At 40.6% G+C, this 20,883-nt stretch overlaps 1 protein-coding gene across 3 annotated transcripts in view; it reads right to left on the bottom strand.

The window, feature by feature from the left end:
• The window catches only part of LOC111147343 (coiled-coil domain containing 126), a 49,034-nt gene extending 36,405 nt beyond the window's left edge, over window positions 1-12,629 (bottom strand). The window contains exons 1-2 of one of the 3 annotated variants that reach the window (XM_022503339.1): window positions 12,400-12,460; window positions 11,913-11,992 (exon numbers count right to left, since the gene is read on the bottom strand). The gene's annotated coding sequence lies outside the window, so the exon portion shown is untranslated. Of the gene's footprint in view, window positions 1-11,912; window positions 12,057-12,399 lie in introns of those variants that run through there. The other 2 variants (XM_022503341.1, XM_022503340.1) reach the window with 2 other exon arrangements.
• Between the last annotated feature and the right edge of the window lie 8,254 nt (window positions 12,630-20,883).

Below are 20,883 nucleotides of genomic sequence, written 5' to 3'. Positions count from 1 at the left end.
TTATTTATTTGACAGAGAGAGATCACAAGTAGGCGGGGGGCGGGGGGCAGGCTCCCTGCTGAGCAGAGAGCCTGATGTAGGGCTCGATCCCAGGACCCTGAAATCATGAACTGAGCCAAAGGCAGAGGCTCAACCCACTGAGCCACCCAGGTGCCCCTATTTTAGTAATTCTAAGGAGTAATTATTCTTGGACTCAATCTTTAGGAAAGAAAAAGAAAAAAAGAGAGGGTTTAATAATGTCTCCTTTCTGTGTAATGTTCAAAGCTGCAAGTGACATAGGAACTTGCACTCTGAACCTCCCCATTTTTTTTTCTTTAGTTTTCAAGTACTGGTCCATCTCCTGGAAGGCCACCTAGGTCATGAGGGAAATAACAATTACACCTAAAAGGCCTACATTGTCACTAAGGGTTTATGGCTACAATCGAGCACAGTATTTATTAGAGTCCTTTATTGACCAAAATAGTGTACAATCTGAATGCTTTTTCATCCCAACTTCTAGGCCACCATATCAATTGTCTTGTTGGGTCCCCCAAAATTGGGTACCCCAATTATGGGTCCATGATTAAAGGAGCGAGACTGATACAAAGCGAAGGTCAAGCAAAGCTTTTCGTGCCAAGCATCAGGAATCATACCGACTGTCAAACAGACCGGTCGGGGCTGCCCCTCCAGAGAGGACGACCCCTCCCTGCTTTCCAGACTAACTTTTATAGAGCAAAGGCCATGTGGTTGGGCCTGGCCACACACAGGTGGCCAATGAGATTGTAACACACACAGGAAACTCCACAGTGATGGACCAATTGAATTACAATTTACCCTAGTAGACATTCGATTTAGCCTATCACACCTTGATTAGGATTGGCTCCAAAAGGCCCCAAAGGGCGGGGGCCCATACTCCTTGGTAGCTAGGAGACAGTATGCGCCCCCACTGATTGAATACCTCCACCTGGCCTGCCCCACCCTTGTATTTGGACTTTGTTACCTGGGACTGGTTTCCTGGACTTGCTTTTAAGTAAGTTCCCCTGGGGGGGGGGGGCCAAGGTCGATTTAAGCTTTACAGCAAAATGGCAGTTCAACCCGGGTGGGGGCTGCTCTGGCTGAATAGGTCCTTACATGTCTACTAATGACTAAAAAGTCAAACTTCATATTTGACCCAAGTAGTTTTTAAAAAGCAAAACAAAGGGGTTTCTGGGTGGCTCAGTCAGTTAAGTGCCTGCCTTCCACTCAGGTCATGATCCCAGGGCCCTGGGATTGAACCCAACATCAGGCCCCCTGCTCAGCAGGGAGTCTGCTTCTCCCTTCCCCAATACCCTCTCACCCAGCTCATGCTTCCTCTCTCACTTGCTCTCTAATAAAAAAAGCTCTTAAAAATAAAGGGACAAAAACAAAATCATCATCACCTTCACCATCATTATTTTGACCTAAGATAGACTTATAAATATCTTTGGGATTCCCAGGGGAAAGTTCTTGGGTACCTGCAGAGAATACAAAAGGAATTAGAGTGTATATGCTCAAAAGCAGAAGTGAAGGAGAGGAGGCACATTTAAAACGAAGTTGTCACAAATTATCTAAAGAAATAAATAAATAATAAAATAAAATGAAGTTGTCTGTAGAGCACTAGATCTGAAAAGGCAAAGGAGTGTGGTCCAAGTATCATCATCTCCAACTGGATTCCTGCAGCTGTTTCTCAAGTAGTTTCCCAGATTCCTCTCCAACCCCACTTCAAGCCACTGTCCTCAAAGCAGCCAAAATGTTCTAAAAACAAGTCACAATTTGAATAGTAAAAATTCCAATGGTTCTCAAAGGAGATATGTAAATGAACAATACACACATGAAAAGACGCTCAAATCACTAATCATTAGGGAAATGCAAATTAAACCACAATGAGATACCACTTCATACCCATTATTAGCATGATAGGAAGGGCATCAGAGTATACCACCCCAAAGTACAAGCATGCCACTGCTGTATAAGGATTAGTTGGAACTGAAGATGACTAAGAAATTGCAGATGCAGGAAGTGTTTCCTGCCTTGCTCTCCCCCTTTCTAAAAGGCAGACAAGAATTCCCCATCAGAAAGGCGACAACATTCTCATCATGGGAGACAGGGAGTTGATGTTGAGACAAATCTGTACAAATACATCTTCAACAACCCTTATTTTCCATTAGTTTCTCCCATATATTACCTTCTCACAACCAACTGCCTCTAGAAACTAAAACTCCTTTTCCTTTGTCTTGTCAGATCTTCACAATTTATAGCTCTGTGTCTAAATGATATACAAGCTCTCAGGCCTACTTGCTTCTTTGGTTTTCATTTCATTTCTGTAAAGCCCCTCATTTGCATATGAAATAACCCTTTTTCTCCTGTTAATCTGGCTTTTGTCAATTTAATTTGCAGAGCCCCAGGTACTGAACCTAAAAAGATAGGGAAAAAAAAAGATGTCTCTTCCCTATAACATATATCAAAAAATCCAAAACTAAACAAAAAAACAAGTGTTGGTAGATGTGGAGGCATTGAAACTCTTGTGTACTGCTGATAGGAATGAAAAATGGTGCAACCACTGTGGAAACCAACAGTACATCAGTTCTTCAAAAAATTAAACACGTAATTACCATATGATCCAGTAATTCCACTTCTGGGTAGAATCACTAAAGAACTGAAAGCAGGGACTCCGAGATACTTGTGCACCTATGTTCATTGCAGCATAATTCAACAATAGACAAAAAGTAGAAATAACCCATGTCCAAAAAAATGAACAGATAAACAAAATGTAGTATATACATACCATGGAATACTACTCAGGTTTAAATGGGAATAAAATTCTGATACAAGCTACAACACAGATGAACCTTAAAGATATCATACTAAGAGGCGCCTGGCTGGCTCAGTCATAGGAGCATGACCCTTAATCTCAGGATCATGTGTTCAAGACCTACGTTGGGCATGGAGCCTACTTTAAAAAGGTACATATATCTTACTAAGTTAATAAACCAGGGGACCCCTGGGTGGCTCAGTTGGTTGGACGACTGCCTTCGGCTCAGGTCATGATCCCGGAGTCCCGGGATCAAGTCCCACATCGGGCTCCTGGCTCCGTGGGGAGTCTGCTTCTCCCTCTGACCTTCTCCTCGCTCATGCTCTCTCTCACTGTCTCTCTCTCAAATAAATAAATAAAAATCTTTTAAAAAATAAACCAGACACAAAAAGACAAATATTGTAGGATTCCACTTAATATAGGTACTTAGACCAGTCAGATACATTGAGAAAGAAAGTAGAATGGTAGTTACCAGGGGCTGGGGCTGGGGCTGAGGAGAGAAGAATGGAGAGTTATGGTTTAAAGTTTACGGTACAGAGTTTTACTCTGGGACGATGAAAAAGTTCTGAAGATGTATAATGGTAATGGCTGCACAACAATGTGAACATTCTTAATGTCACTGAAATGTACGCTTAAATATCGTTCAAATGGTACATTTTATGTATTTTTTAACCACACACAAAGTTGTAGTACATCACTCCCCTGTTTAAAAACCCTTCAACAGTTTCCCACTGTACTTAAAATAAAATTAAAACTCTTTACCTCAAGCCACAAGGCCCTACAAAATCTGACTTCTCCCCTTCTCTCTCTTGTCCTAATCTCACACCACTTCTATTTACTCACTGTGCTACAGTCCCTCCAGGCAAGACCAACCAAATGCTTTCTGACCTCAGGCTCTATATACAACTGCTATTCACCTCCCTGCAATGTTCTCCCCGCTGCTTGCTCCTTTTCATTTTTTAGTATTATTTATCTCAAATGTTGCCTCTTCAAAAAGTAGCACTCCCACTCCTGTCCCATCTCCGGCCCCACATATTCCATATGAAATTACATATTCTATCTTTAAAACCTTAAGCAAGTTACTTTATCTCCTCCCTAGACCCTGATGTCCTCATTTATACTGGTAAAGATAAATAACACCTCATACTACTCAATATACACTAACTTTTATTATTAGTGTCAGGCACTAATGCAGTAATGCCAGTAATTCTTGATAATCTGAGTAATCTGAGTTAATACAGGAGTTTTTTGTTTTACTAGACCCAAATAAAACTCCTCTGATTAGCTCTCATGGTCCTCCATAATCCAGTCCCCAAAGGCAAATCTATTTCCCATTAGTCACAAAAATATCTCCCCCAATCAAGCCAGTCTTCTCACTGTTTCATACAATAATAATAATAGCACCTTACATTTACATCCATTTTTATTTATGAAGCATGTTTCCTTACATCCTCTCATTCAGTTAGTTAACAGCTACCAGAGAGGCCACAGGCTTGAACAAATTTCTACTCAGAATTTGTGGATAGCATGAAATATTCATTGGTACTAGTTACTGATTACTAATTACTAAAGAATTACCCAGTCCTAAAAGATGATACAATGGCACTGTTGATGAGAAAACTTCATCTTCCAAATAGCCTACAATGAGACTAGAGTATCTGTTTAAACACTACCTTAGCCAGAAGGATTTCAAAACCTCATCACCTTACCCCAGTCCATGCTGATCTTCTCTCACAACACATTACTTTATATCAGCTTTATATCACAAATCACATCTTCTCATCCAGTCATGAACCTTGTCCCCACAATCCCATGTGCCTAAGGGCAAGAGTAACTGACCCTACACTGCTGCCACAACTCCCATAAACCCCACTGACAATCAGTAGATATACCTACGGTTTACTTTAAGCACATCCCTGAGTCTAACCCCACCTTCTCCCAAGCAGCAATGACTTCCCTACAGTGTTGGGGGGGTAGGGGGGCAAAAGGGCAGAGGAGATGGAAGTTTCAAGATAAAATTAAAGTATCTTCAATTATCCATTTTGTGGCTAGATGAATCTGAGAAGAAATCTAATACAATCCCCTGACATTTCATATGAAATAAAACCCAGGGTTATCTTGCCTAAAATGAGACAGTTAATGGCAAAAACTATATTGATCTAGAAGACAGGTCCTGACTCACTATTTAGGTTTTTCTCTATACCATACTACTTTCTTTACCTCCACTAGAAAGGCTAAGTTGTAAAATACTAAATGAACTGTAACATTAAATGAAGCTTATTCTCTTTTGCTTTAAAAGAACATAACCCGGGGCGCCTGGGTGGCTCAGTGGGTTGAGCCGCTGCCTTCGGCTCAGGTCATGATCTCAGGGTCCTGGGATCGAGTCCCGCATCGGGCTCTCTGCTCAGCAGGGAGCCTGCTTCCCTCTCTCTCTCTCTCTCTCTCTGCCTGCCTCTCTGTCTACTTGTGATTTCTCTCTGTCAAATAAATAAATAAAAAATCTTTAAAAAAAAAAGAAAAAAAAAGAACATAACCCGAGGGCACCTGGGTAGTTCAGTCAATTATGTGTCTGCCTGCAACTCAGGTCATCTGCCTGCAGCTCAGGTCATATCTTGGGGTCCTGGGATCCAGCCATCCCCCCCCCCCCCCCCCCCCCCCCCTCCCCCCGGGGGCCCCCCCTCCCCCCCCCTCCCCCTCCCCCCAGTCTGTGCACTCAAGCTCTCTCAAGCGCACGTTCTCTCTCTCTCTCAAATAAATAAATAAAATCTTAAAACAACAACAACAAGGGGACCCTGGGTGGCTCAGTGGGTTAAGGCCTCTGCCTTCGGCTCAGCTCATGATCCCAGGACCCTGGGATAGAGCCCCACATCAGGCTCTCTGCTCAGCGGGGAGCCTGCTTCCTCCTCTCTCTCTGCCGGCCTCTCTGCCTACTTGTGATCTCTGTCTGTCCAATAAATAAATAAAATCTTTAAAAAAACAAAAAACAAAAAAGAACATAGCCAGAGAACAGTAATGGCAGTTTAGAGCAATGATCCTAAAATTCCAAAAATATATGCTTAGACTATTCATTAAATTATCAAGTAGGCACATTAAAGTTTCAATACACTTTATTCCCATAAATCAAACTATTACAAAATTACTACAAGAAGGATTTAAGAAATCTTAGAGCTTAGCTTTTTTTTTACATAAGCAAAAAACAAGAGAAATAAATATGAAGTAAAGCAGATAAATACAAGATCTTCTGGATGGAGACACCTTCACAATGTCCAGCAGACACTGATAAGAAAACGTATTTCTAGAAAAAAGAATTTGGGGGTTGGGGAGGACTACATAAAGACCTAGGCTCAACAATCTATTATACAAAGTTTCATTTAAAGCATGAAAGAACTTGGTTTATTCATTCATTTGCTCACTTACTCATTCACAATATTTATTGCAGTACCTACTGTGCACCAGAACTGGAGATGTAAAAGGTGAAACAAGACAGGATTCTTCTTGTGGAGATTATTTCTTAGTTGGAGACAATAAACAAGCAAGCGCAGAAACAAGTTAATATCAGCTTGTCATAAACTACTATGGAGAAAATAAACAGGGTGACGTGAAAATATCTGAGGAGTCTATGTGAAGTATCAGATCAAGGAAGGCCCTCAAGGGAGGTCTGATCTGAAAAACAAGAGGAAGTAAAGTCTGGTTCCAATTTCCTTCCAACCAAAACCTTTAGAATTCTTTTCTGACCAGAATCTTGGGAGCAGGCAGTAAATTCCTTATTCCTAGTCTCCTCCATACAAACAAATGAGAATGGGAGGAATCCCAATCCCCAGCATGGAATGGCCTGGTTTGGAGAAATCATTCAAAGTAAACAGAAGGAAACCCACAAGCATAGAAAGTTTTGTTTTCCCTTTTCTTAGAAGAATGGTAGTTCTACTGTTCAGTAACATACGGGAAGAGTAATAATCTGGTATAGTGACTTTGCACAGAAAAATAAGTAAATACATTCCTATTAGCATTTTCTAACATGGGGGGGCAGTGTAGTTAAAATGGGGTATGGAATAAAATCTAGGTAACAATTTGCCAACATGTTAACTTAAAATTGCTATAAAGCAATTTTTTTTTTAAAGTAGGTTCCACAGTGAAGCCCAAAGCTGGACTTGAACGCATGACCCTGGGATCAAGACCTGAGCTGATACCCTACAATCCAGCAATTGCACTACTGGGTATTTACCCCAAAGATACAAATATAGTGATCCAAAGGGGCAAGTGCACCCCAATGTTTATAGCAGCAATGTCCCCAATAGACAAACTGTGGAGAGAGCCTCGATGTCCATGGACAGGTGAATGGATAAAGACAATGTGTATAGGATGCCTGGGTGGCTCAGTCATTAAGCGTCTACCTTGGGCTCAGGTCATGATCCCAGGTCCTAGGGTTAAGCCCCGCATTGGGCTCTCTGCTTAACAGGAAGCCTGCTTCTCTCTCTCCCATTCCCCCTGCTTGTGTTCCTTCTCTCGCTATATGACTCCCTGTCAAATAAATAAATAAAATCTTAAAAAAAAAAATGTGGCATATAAATACAATGGAATATTATACAGCCATCAAAAATGAAATCTTGCCAACTGCAATAATATGGATGGAACTAGAGGGTATTATGCTAAGCGAAATAAGTCAGAGAAAGACAATTATCATATGATCGCACTGATATAAGGAATCTGAGAAACAAGACAGAGGATCAGAGGGGAAGAAAGGAAGAAATGAAATAAGACGAAACCAGAGAGGGAGAAAAACCATAATAACTTCTTAATTTCGGGAAACAGAGGGCTGCTGGAGTGGAAGGGGGTGGGAAGATGGGGTGACTAGGTGATGGACACTGGGGAGGGTATGTGTTGTGGTGAGGGCTGTGTATTGTGTAAGACTGATGAATCACAGACCTCTACCCCTGAAACAAATAATACATTACATATTAATTTAAAAAAAAAATACCTGAGCTGATATCAAGAGGCAGATGCTTAATGGACTGAGCCACCCAGATATTGGTTACTAAGCATTTTAAATAGAAATTTTCAAACTCTAAAAGATTCCTTGTTAAAGGACAAAATGGTAGAAACAGAAAAAAGGGGGGAAACTTTTTTCTTAGTTTTCACATTTATTAAAGGCCTTAAAGTCTCCATTCCAATAACTTCCAAAGATCTGTTCAAAGTTTTTTTATGCCTCTTCCCAAATACCAAACGTGCAAACAACTAGATATTTAAGCAATTTTTCAGTGGTTTCTCCCTAGCCAGGGACCTAAAGACAAATATATTAGTTAACATTATTATTACAGTCAAGACAGAGGATCACCCTCATTTTTTTTTTCTTTTTTAAGATCTTTATTTATTTATTTGACTAAGAAAGAGTGAGCACAACCAGGGGGAACAGCAGGCAGAGGGAGAAGGAGAAGCAGGCTACTCGCTTGGCAGGGAGCCTGATGTGGGGCTCAAACCCAGGACCCTGGGATCATGACCCAAGCTGAAGGCAGACATTTAACAACTGAGCCACCCAGACACCCCATCACCCTCATTTTAAAGAAAAGGAAAATGAAGCACAAAGAGGATTAATGACTATCCATTAGCAAACAAATGGGGGGAATCAGGCATCCAAATTCTCAGCACAGGACTCTCCTGTTTTTCAAAAGCAGGTAACAAAAATCAACTTAACAGTTTGCAAATGGCACTTTTTAAAAATACAAGATAAAATAGAAACTATCAAAGTAGATGGTACCACTACAGATCTTGCTTTATGTCAGTTTTCTTTCAGTTAGCTACCTATATTTTTTTCTTACACAGACACACACATGCACACACATATTTGTGTATCTATGAAGTCTTGCCATAAAAAGATCTCTTACTATGGGTTGCAGTCAAAACTTTAAAAACACTATTTCACACTGCCTGTCTTGAAATACTTGCTTATATTGTTTATGGAAACACTGCAATAACAACATTAAAAACATTAATAGATGGTAATCCTACCTAAAAAAAAAAAACCCTCTTCAAATCCCATTTTTGCATTTATTCAGTGCTCTGCGTTTTGTGCTTTAGAACTATAGTTAAATTAACTATAACAACAACAGCAGCAACTAGCAAGGAGAGAAGCCCTCGCTAAGCCAAAGGTGCTACAAGAATCAGTGCCTATTAGTCTCCTAAGGAATTTACAATTAGAAAAGCAGAAATACAAAAAAAAAAAAAAAAAAAAAGAAAAGCAGAAATACTTCACAAAAAGACACAGTATGTTCACCAGAGCACAGAGGTTCAGACAGTTCTCTTCAAAAAAGGCTCAGAAATAAGTCCTCCACAGACTTGACCTCGGAATGTAATTTCAGGGGGAAAGGCCCATTCTTAGAATACTTCTTCTACACAATACTGCCCAAGGTTAATATGTAGGGAAAAAATTAACAGAAAACACAGCCTTCCACTCCTAATTAGGTCTAAAATTTTAAATGTGAACTGCTTTGAGAGAAGCTACACTAAAATTCCAGCTAAGATACAGACACATGTCTCAAGATATCGGATCATTTTTAGATGGCATATCTGGGAGAAAAGAGAGAAGATAATAGCTCTGAAGAGTACAAAGATTAAAAAAAAATGGGTAAAGTAATTCAAGGTTAAGAATAGAAATGTTAGGGGGCGCCTGGGTAGCTCAGTGGGTTAAAGCCTCTGCCTTCGGCTCGGGTCATGATCTCAGGGTCCTGGGATCGAGCCCCGCATCGGGCTCTCTGCTCCGCAGAGAGCCTGCTTCCTCCTCTCTCTGCCTGCCTACTTGTGATCTCTCTGTCAAATAAATAAATAAAATCTTTAAAAAAAAAAAAAAAGAATAGAAATGTTAGGACAAAGGGAAACTACTCAATCATTATGCCACAGTAACAATTTAATCTAAAATATATTAGGCTGGGGCACCTGGGTGGCTCAGTCAGTTAAGCGTCCGCCTTGACTCAGGTCATGATCCTAGGGTCCTGGGATCGAGCCCACTGTTGGGCTGCCTGTTAAGCAGGGAACCCACTTCTCCCTCTCCCCCACTCATGCTCATTCATGCGTGTGCGCTCTGTCAAATAAATAAATAAATATTTTAAAAAATAAACAAAATAAAATAAAGTAGGTTGTACCACATATTTTAGTCACCTGCCCAAAGAAAGCCTCAGCCAATCATGTTTTGTGACACATGAGCCCACATCTCCCTTCATAGCTAACTAGACTAGCACTGGGCACCTTTGCCTGAGGCCTTGGGGAAAAAAGGGCACCAAAGAACACCCGGTTGTTGGGAATAGGAGCAAAAAGGGAAAGAATATACAAAAAGAAACAATGAAGTTTGGATTAGGGGATTGACAAAGTAGATTTACAAAGAAATAGGCACAACAGGTAAAGAGAGGCTATAAGAAAAAAAAAAAAAAAAAAGAGAGAGAGGCTATAAGTAAAATAAAAGAGATCCGCAGTAGAGAAAAAGAGAAATAAGCATGTCAAAAATGTAGAAAAAAACACATGCAGTTCATGAAAGAGGAATACTTGTTTGTGGCAGCTTTCTAGTTCCTACATGTACCTCCCCTTCCTCGAGATGGGGAATAAAAAAAAAACCCTAAGACACAAATAAATGACTAAAAGGGCTTATATCAATTTGTTACATGTTTTAAAAAGGACATCTAAAACCCTTTATCATTGAAAGTCTGAACTAGAAGAGTCCTTGGAATCAGACCAATTCACTATGTTAGGCAAGAGGAAAACGAGGACCACAAAGGAACATAAGGTTATATAGATAGTGACAGAGCTAGGACAAAAACCAAGGTCTTCTATTTCCATAGTCCATTACTCTCCGTCTGTACTGCACGAACGCCAATATAGAAACATTTTTTTTTTCAAAATGAGTATTTTTGTCACATATTTTTATGAGAATCATATTTCAAAAATTCTTTATATGCATCGGTCATCTCCCACAGTTTAAATAAGTTTTCCCCTTATTTACTTCCTTGCTAGTATCCTTATGAAATACATTCACCAGATTTTCTCCCTTTCTTCCTAAATTTTTTTTAATGCATCAGTCACTGAAGACATAACATAGAAAATTCATCAGGCCCTACTGGTTTTTCTCCCACTATAACTGTACATTCAAAAACAGCGTTAGAACGTATTACTTCACATATTACACAACAGTGTTTGAACCCAAAGTAGTAAAGAACAGGCATTTTCAATGAAAAAAAAGCAACAAAGGACCATAAGGATTTCCTTAAAGAAAAACTCATCACCATTGTCAGTAAATATCAGGAGAGAACAGTGCAAAAACCAAAACTATAGAGGAACTAATGTGAAATGTTTCAAATCACTCCTTATAAATTGTATTGCATTCATTCAACTTGTTCTGGATCAAAACTACCACTGGCAAACAGAAATCCCAAATGAGTAAAATTACTAACCAGTGAGAAAGTGTAGAGTGGTGGAAAAAGTTGACATAAGGTAAAGATGGCGAAGCCCCACGTCAGGATTGCAGAACACCTAGGTGCTTACTCTGCCAAAACAAACACTTAAGCTCCTCTCAAGAGTCTCCCAAAGGACACAGCTTTGGGGGGGGGGGGGGCGGTGAATAAGTCCTTGTATCTCCAGAGCTGATCCACAGAAAAGCAGAGTCATCAATTTCCTAAGAACATTCTCAGCCATCTTCAAACAGTGGAACTTAAGAAGACAGCATACTTTAAAGGAATTCCTTCCTTAGGTTTAAGGTGAACGAGGTATTAAGTAAAGAACACACAACCTAGGGTGCTAATCATTAAACAAAGAAAAGCACAAAACTCGTAAATCCAGAGGCCACTTCATATAACTAATAAAAGTATCATATTCAAAGGATTTTTTTCATCAAAGGAATTAATGACGTTGTAAGCACATTATTTTTTTATTCTAACAACTTAAAGATGCGTACTGTTATCTCCATTTGATGAGAAAGCTCAGGCTTAGAACCTTTAATTAACCAAGGTCATAAAGCCAAGCCCTGCCTCGATGAGGATGGGAACCCAGGCTCCCTGAGCCACTCTTAGTACCGCTTTCGAGAGTGTAAGTCACAGTCGACAGAGCAGTTTAAGTTCATCCTTACCAATCACCCAGGAGCTGAGTTTGAAGAGAGGGTAAAAAAGAGGCATCTGACTTTCTCCCTCAAAGTAGAACAGAGGTGAGCTGTCAAAAGCAGATAAAGAAGTGAGTGCGGCTGCCGAGCGGGCGCTCCTCCATCCCTGCACCAGGTCGGTCGCTCCCCCGCGCCAGTGGCCACGGGACCGAGCCCGCCCCGCTCGGATCAAGCAGCCCGAGCCTCGCTCGGTTCTCCGCCCAGGGCCCACGGGGCCACGGCTGTCAGACCCAGAGGGGCAGGGACAAAGAGCGTCCTCCGCCGCGGGCTACCGGCAGCTCCCGAGCCGGTTTTCCGCGGACACCTGGGGGCAGCGGCCCGGGTGGGGCGAGGGGCACGAGCGGGAAACGGTGGAGGAAGGGCGGCCGCCGGGCCTGAGGGGAATACCGGAGAGGCGCGGGGCGGGCGGGCAGAGTCGCCTCCTCCCCCCGCTTTCCTCTCGCCCCCTCCCCATTACCTTGCCTGTGGGCTTCTTGTCACCGTCGCCGCCGCCAACCGGCTCCCGAGCTGGGGCGGCGCAGCGAAAGTCAATTAGCAGGCGTCAGTTGCGTCCTGCGCTTGCGAAGCAGCCTCCAGGTGGGGATGGAGAAAGGCCAAGATTGAGAATCACCGACGAGGTGGTTCCCAGCTCGTGGAGATTCTACTCTTCTCGTCCCTCGCAGTCCGCTTCCGCTCCGCCTCCCGGCCGGTCCCAGCCCTTCCCCCACTTCGGAGACCAGCCGATCGCGGTCCGCGGCATTATGGGGGATGTAGTCCGGGAATGCGGAAGAGGCGGCACGTGCTTCTAGCCCGGCTGATCCTACTCCAGCGGCTGGGCTACGCCGTTGCGTAGCAACCAGAAGAAGCTGCCGGCATCTCCAGGATTGGAAAATTAGCTTACGGGAGGCAGACGCTCTGTCTTTTAACTCCCTGCAGTAGCTGAAAGGAGAATGTAGGCGTCTTACTCCTGACCCTCCAGCAGGCGACTAACAATTTCAAGGCTGTGACCTGGAGGCAAAAGGACTTAATAGTGATTAAAAGTGTGCTGCAGACAAAAATGTACGCTATTGCCCCTGAATGCCCTTAGTCCTTGGCGTAAGGCAAGAAAAATAAAAGGAATTACGAAAATAAGGAGAAACAAATTGTTATTTTTCACAGAGGATGTCATTATGTGGCAAATCCAAAAGAATCTACAGATAAATTGTTACAATTAATAGGAGTTAAACAGGGTAATTTATTTTTTTTTAAAGATTTTATTTACTTATTTGTCAGAGAGAGAGAGGGAGAGAGAGCAAGCACAGGCAGACAGAATGGCAGGCAGAGGCAGAGGAAGAAGCAGGCTCCCTGATGAGCAAGGAGCCCGATGTGGGACTCGATCCCAGGACGCTGGGATCATGACCTGAGCCGAAGGCAGCTGCTCAACCAACTGAGCCACCCAGGCGTCCCTAAACAGGGTAATTTAAAAGTCGCATTAAAAAAAAAGTATTTCTATACTCCAAAAAGAAAAAGATAACTAATATTTTAAGATACCACTTACAATAGCTTCAAATTAAATAACAACAACCTAGGAATAAATCAAAGAAGGGCAAGACCTACATGAAGAAAACATTTTTTAAAAAACATTGAAGGGGGTAACTAGATGTCTCCCTCAGTTGAGCATCCAACTCTTGATTTCTGCTCTGGTGGTGATCTCTGGGTCATGGGATTGAGCCCCATGGGGCATGGAGTCTGCTTGAGATTCTCTCTCCCCCTTACACCTACCCCCCAAAATTCATTGAAGAAGTGCCTGTCTGGCTTAGTTGCTAGAGTATGTAACTCCTAATCTCAGAGTCATGAGTTCAAGCCCCATGTTGGTCATGGAACTAATTTAAAAAGAAAAAAAAACAAAAACCCTGAAGACTTAAACAGAGATATGTTCGGGGCACCTAGGTGGCTTAGTCAGTTAAGTGTTGCCTTCAGATCAGGTCATTATCCCATGGTCCTGGAATTGAGCCCTGCATTGGGCTCCCTGCTCAGGGAGGAGCTTCTCTCTCTCCCTCTGTCTGCTGTTCCCTCTACTTGTGCTCTCTCTCTCTCTCTCTCTCTGTCAAATAAATAAATAAAATCTTTTTTAAAAATTAAAGAAAAGATAATATGTTCATAGAAGTTTCAATACTGAATGATGCTAAGTCTCCCCAGATTTATTTGTAGATACAATGCAATTCCAGAAAATATCTCAATAGGTGTGTGTGCGTGTATGTGTGTGTGTGTGTGTGTGTGTGTGTGTGTGTGTGTGTGAAACTTAAGCCAATTAGGCATTTTATGGAAGAGCAAAGACAAGCTTCATGAGGAAGAAAGTGAACAGAAGAGGAGGAAGAAGAAGACTTGTGCTACCAGATAGCAAGTTTTATTATAAAGCCATAGTAATTAAGGCAGTGTGTTACTGGATCAAGAATAGACAAATACACCAATGGAACAGAATATGGAGCCCGGAAACTTTCATCCATACATGGGAGTTGATATTGTCATGGTGGTGATGCATAGCAATATCTAAAAAATGGTTTTCAGAAAAAAAAAAATAGTTTTCGATAATTGGTGTTAAGACAAATAGATTCTCATTTAGAAGGGAAAAAAAATGAAAATGGGCCCTTCACGTCACACACAAAAATCAATCCCAGGTGGAAAACAGACATAAATTTGAATGGCAAAACAATAAAGCTTTTAGAAAATAAAATAAAAGCATATATCCATAACCTTGAGAGTAAGGGTCAGACTTGGAATGCCTAGCTGGCTTAGTCAGTAGAGCATGAGACTCTTGATCTCAGGGTTGTGAGTTTGAGCTCCATGTTGGGGGTAGAATTCACTTTAAAAAAAGGAAAAGAGTAAGGGACAGACTTTTTTTTTAAAGATTTAATTTATTTGACAGACAGAGATCACAAGTAGGCAGAGCAGCAGGCACAGAGATGGGAAAGCAGGCTCCCTGCTGAGCAGAGAGCCCGATGCAGGGCTTGATCCCAGGACCCTGAGATCATGACCCAAGGCGAAGACAGAGCTTTAACCCACTGAGCCACACAGGTGCCCCAGGGAACAGACTTTTTAAACTAATCCAAAAAATACTATAATAGAAAAATTGATCTATTTGACTACAGTAATACTTAAGATTCAGTTTCCTCACATGACACCTTTAAGGAGTTAAAAAGCAAGCCTCAGAGTCTAATAAACTTACAGCCTTCTACTATACATCTTAAACTTATACAGAGCTGAATGTCAATTATAGTTCTATAGAACTGAAAAAAAATGTATAGCATGTATAACCAAGAAAAGTCTTCTTTCCAGAATATATAAAGAACTACAATCATAACAAAAAGATTTGGACAGGCACATCACTAAATAAAACCAAATAATCAGCAAAGATGTGAAAAACTGTCAACTTTTTTATGAAAACAGGGAAATTGAAACCACGTTAAGAGAGTACTACACTACTCACCAGAATGGCTAAAATGAAAAAGATTGAAAATGACAACTGTTGACTAGGAGTGCAGCAATGGGAATTTTCATTTCACTGTAGGGAGAGTAAATTAATGGACCAATTTGGAAAAATCATCTGGCCCTATCTACTAAAGTTGAATACAGGCCCATACGTGAGCCAGCATGTCACTTCCAGGCATATATTCTTAAGAAAGGCATGCTCTTGGGCACTGGAATGCATGTCAAAGAATGTTAATAGCAGTACTATTATTATAGCTAAAAATGATAAATAATCCAATGTCCTCTATCATTAACATAATAGATAAATATATTATGGCATAGTTGTATTAATAGAATATAATACAACAGAAAAATGATCAAACTATATGCAATGATATATATGAATTTTTTTAAAGATTTATTTATTTATTTATTTGACAGCCATTATAAGTAGGCAGAGAGGCAGGCAGAGAGAGAGATTGGAGGAAGCAGTCTTCCTGATGAGCAGAGAGCAGATTCGGGGCTCGATCCCAGTACTCTGGGATCATGACCTGAGCCGAAGGCAGAGGCTTTAACCCACTGAGCCAGCCTGGTGCCCTGATATATATGAATCTTAAAATTATAGGGTGCCTGGGTGGCTCAGTCAGTTAAGCAGCTGCCTTTGGCTCAGGTCATGATCACAGAGTTGTGGGATGTAGCCCTGCACTGGGCTCCCCACTCCGCGGGGAACCGCTCCATGGGGAACCCGCTCCATGGAGAACCTGCATATATATATGATGTTAGGGGATGCCTGGCTGGCTCAGTTGGTAGAGCATGTGACTCTTGATCTTGGGGTTGTAAGTTTGAGCCCCAAGTTGAATATAGAGATTGTTTAAAAATAAATCTCTCAAAAATAGATATATATATGTGTGTGTGTGTGTGTGTGTGTACACACACACACATACATAATGCTAAGAGAAAGAAACCACTCACAAAAGAATATACACTGTATTATTCCATTTTTATAAAGTTCAAAAATATGACTAAAGTCAAAAATATGACTAAAGAATGCATACGTAAGGGGCCCCTGAGTGGTTCAGTAGTTGAACATCTGACTCTTGGTTTCAGCTGGACTCATGAGCTCAGGTTCCTTTTGGGCTCTACACTCAGCAGGGAGTCTGTTTGTCTCCCTCTGCCCCTTCCCCAACATCTGTACACACTCTCTCTCTCTCTCTCTCAAATGAATAAATAAGCCTCAAAAAAAAAAAAAAAGAAGGCACACTAGGTGTTAAAACTGTATAAAGAGCAAGGAAATATGTTAATGGCTACCTCTAAGACAGAAGGAACTTCACAGAGACAGTTTGAGACTGGGAAGAAGCAATGGGTTGGAATTCTACAAATTTTCTGTTTCTTTATTATTATTTTTTTAAATTTTAGAGCTGGAGGGTAGTGGGGCACAGGGAGAGAGAGAATCTTAAGCAGGATCCCCTCCTAGGGCAGAGCCCTACATAGGGCTCCATCTCACAACCCTGAGATCATGACCTGAGCCAAAATCAAGAGTTGGACACAACCAGCTGAGCCACCCAGGCACCCCCAATTCTTCTGTTTCTTGATATAGGTAGTGGTTACACTGTTGTGGGCTTTACAATAACTAGTTAGACTATATATTCATTTTTATTTTTATGCATTTTCCACATATGCATTATGTTTCCCAATTTAAAAATAAAAGAGCATAAATCTGGAGTCAGATTCCATTCTTTCAATTCTAGGCCCTACAGCTATCTGATCCTGGGCAAGTTCCATAACCTTTCTTAGGTTCAGTTCCCCCATCTGCAAAATGACAGTAGTAAAGGTACCTCACAAGGATGTTATGAGAATTAAAATGAGAAAATGAGTTTACGTGTGTGACGCAGATTGCACAGTGCTTAGCACATGACAAACCCTCAGGAAATGTTTGTTATCATTGTGATCACGTTAAAGTATTAAAGACCCGGAGGCAAGTAAAATCATGCAATGGTCCCTTATAGTAGGGGGTAAGGAGGAGAAGATAAATATACAAGCAGCCACAACGGAATGTATCTGCTATATGGAGAGTTTTCTCCATTTCACTGCTATCTAAATAGGAAAAGTCTGCACAGTAGCCAGGCATAAAGGAAAAGAGACAGTACAGATCATAGGCATAAAACAGGCTAATCTAGGTAGAGATTACCTCAGCTGTCCCATAAACACATGTGGCTTTTCAGAACTTGCAATGTGGCTAGCCTGAATTGAAATGAGCTATAAGTATAATATACACACTAAATTCTGAAGATTTAGTACAAAAAAAGTAAGATATCTCTAATAGTTTTAAAATATTGATTATATGTCAGCATGATAATATTTTGGATAGATGCAGTTAAATAAAATACATTATTCAAACTAATTCACTTGTTACCTTTCACTTTTCAAGTAAGACTATAAGAAAAAGTAAAATTACATATGTGGCTTGCACTATATTTCTATTGGACAATACTCCTCAGGAGATATATGGGGAAAGAAAAGAAAACAATAGGACAGAGCAAAAATTTAGAGGGCCTTAAATGCCAAACTAAGGAACTTTTACTTATTTCCTGAAGAGATGGTTATTGGTCTATGAGACTCTTTCTTGTTACATAGTATTTATGTGTGTTAAATCAATCTCCTAGATTAGAATGATAATAATAAATAAAAACAGATTATTGTCCACTGTTACCAGACACAGGTAGTAGGCACACAGTAAATATATGGTGAATGAATGAATCTTCTTGCTGACCTCATACACAAATCTCTGAACATCACTTATATTTAATAAATGCTGTTTAACTCTGATAGAGATTTCCTTGACCAAAAGAATCATGCAGTGCTATTTTCAAGATTTCTTATCACCTCTATTCTATCCCACATCTTGGTGGACAAAGAGTAAATTAGTTTGGAAGTTTCGAGAAATTATAATAATAATCATTATCCTTTATAGCACTTTACAACTTAGAAACCATTTCCTTAGATGGAGTGAGATGTATTGCCAAACTCCTCACATTCACCTATCAAAGCAAGACCTACAAACACGATTGTAATCAGCTGCTTAAGTAAATTTAATCAGAGTTGAAGTCTCAGATAGGGAAAGTGCCTTTTTCGCAGTGTAATAGTGAAAAAGGTAGTCTATTCCTAAAAGACAAGGCTAGGAATATCACGCTAATCAGAAAAATAGCCTCTCCAGAGGTTAATCATGTTGTCTCACAAGAGAAAAGTTAGAAACTGAACTGAGAGAAAGAACTGGAATCGGAAGACCTATTTCTACCTTATTTATGAGACAGAGCAATAACTGCTCAGGCCTGAAATATTGCTCAGATTTGCTGAGGCCGTAATAACTCTGGATGAAATCTATAGGTAGATGTCTCTCTTGCCTGAGAGTTTGAAATGGGGACAATAGGAGGAAGGAGAGAAAGATGAGAAATGAACAAAGCCTCCCTGAAAGATACCACTATTGGTAAGGCCTAAAACTAGAAGTACCTGGGGCGCCTGGGGGGCTTGGTTGGTTGGGCAACTGCCTTCAGCTCAGGCTGTGGTCCTGGAGTCCTGGGATCAAGTCCCACATCGGGCTCCCAGCTCCATGGGGAGTCTGCTTCTTCCTCTGACCTCCCCTCTCATGCTCTCTCGCTCTGTCTCTCTCTCTCTCAAATAAATAAAATCTTTAAAAATAAATAAATAAATAAACTAGAAGCACCTTCCACTGGGCTTTGAGGGGCCCATTCAAGTTAATGGAATCTTTTTTCCTCCTACCTAATGATGTTTCTGTGATTTGCCTGACCCTTCATGGACAGTTCTATTTTTCCACATAGTGTTCCAAAGGGTTTCATCTGGGGGTCTCCATGCCAGAAGAGAGAGCTTCCTGATCTACCTTTCTTCTTTGGGGTTTGGGAAGGTAAGAGGAGCCTGTTAACCATAGGAAAAGCTCCTAATCAAAAGTATAAGAAAGAAGACATACAGATGGCCAACAGACACAGGAAAAGATGTTCAACATCATTCATCAGCAGGGAAATGCAGATCAAAACCTCAATGATCAAAACCCTTACACCTGTCAGATGGCTAAAATCAAAAACACAAGAAACAAGTGCTCATGAGGATGTGGAGAAAAAAGAACCCTCTTACACTGTTGGTCGGAATGCAAACTGGTACAGCCAGTCTAGAAAACAGTATGGAGATTCCTTAGAAAGTTAAAGATAGAACTATCCCATGATCTAGTAATCACACTACTGGGTATTTACCAAAGAATTAAAAAAAAAAAAAACTAATTTGAAAAGATATACACACCTCCCCATGTTTATTGTATTATTTACAACAACCAAATTATGGAAGCAGCCCAGGTGTTCACTGATGGATGATTGGATAAAGAAAATATGGTACACACACACACACACACACACACACACACACACACACACACACCCTGGAATATTATTCAGCCATAAAAAAGATTGAAATCTTGCCATTTGCAACCACATGGATAGAGACAGAGAGTATAATGCTAAGCAAAATAAGTCATTCAGAGAAGGACAAATACCATATGTTTTCATTCATATGTGAAATTTAAGAAACAAAATAAACAAAAAAGAAAAAAAAGAGAGAGAGACAAACCAAGAAACAGACTCTTAACTACAGAGAACAAACTGATGGTTGCCAGAGGGGAGGTGGGTGGGGGGATGGGTGAAATAGGTGATGGGGATTAAACAGCACACTTATGATGAGCACTGAGTAATGTATAGAATTGTTGAATCACCTTAATGTGCACCTGAAACTAACACAATACTGTACGTTAACTATACTGGAATTAAAACTTAATAAGACAAACAAAAAGAGTATAAGAAAGAGTTTGGACCAAGATAGGTATGTCCCTTATTCTGCCCCTTATACTCGGAGCTCATCGTACCTCACCCAGCTGAAATGTAGCCTACATTATAGAAAGCAGATCTTATTCATTTAAACTCTCAGATATAAGTTGCAAAAAAGGGCAAAGAACGAACAAGCAATTATCAAGATCATCATGACCACTGTATTTCCTAGCCATCTCAAGGTCATGCTCACATACACTCAGTGGGTTAGATTTTAACCAAACGGAAGATGCAAATATATATCTTTTTTTGCTAACTTGCCTAACCACAGAATTACATACATTTTGTTTATTTTTTTTTTAAGATTTTATTTATTTATTTGTGAGAGACAGACACAGCAAGAGAGGGAACACAAGCAGGGGGAGTAAGAGAGGAAGAAGCAGGCTTCCCTCGGAGCAAGCAGACTGATGTGGGGCTCGATCCCAGGACGCTGGCACCATGACCCGAGCTGAAGGCAGACGCTTAACGACTGAGCCACCCAGGCGCCCTTTTGTTTATTATTTTAAAATTCAGAATAACCCATGTAAACGAGATGATGAATGTTTATTGCACTCAAAACTCTTTATTATACATTTTTCCACATTCTAGATTTAGAAATTAAATCCTCCAAATATTCCAAATTACCTAAA

Source organism: Enhydra lutris, unplaced genomic scaffold (genome assembly GCF_002288905.1).
Source record: "Enhydra lutris kenyoni isolate GAN:26980312 unplaced genomic scaffold, ASM228890v2 scaffoldscaffold16, whole genome shotgun sequence".
NCBI lineage: Eukaryota > Metazoa > Chordata > Mammalia > Carnivora > Mustelidae > Enhydra > Enhydra lutris.
This window is presented reverse-complemented; position numbering and strand designations above follow the sequence as displayed.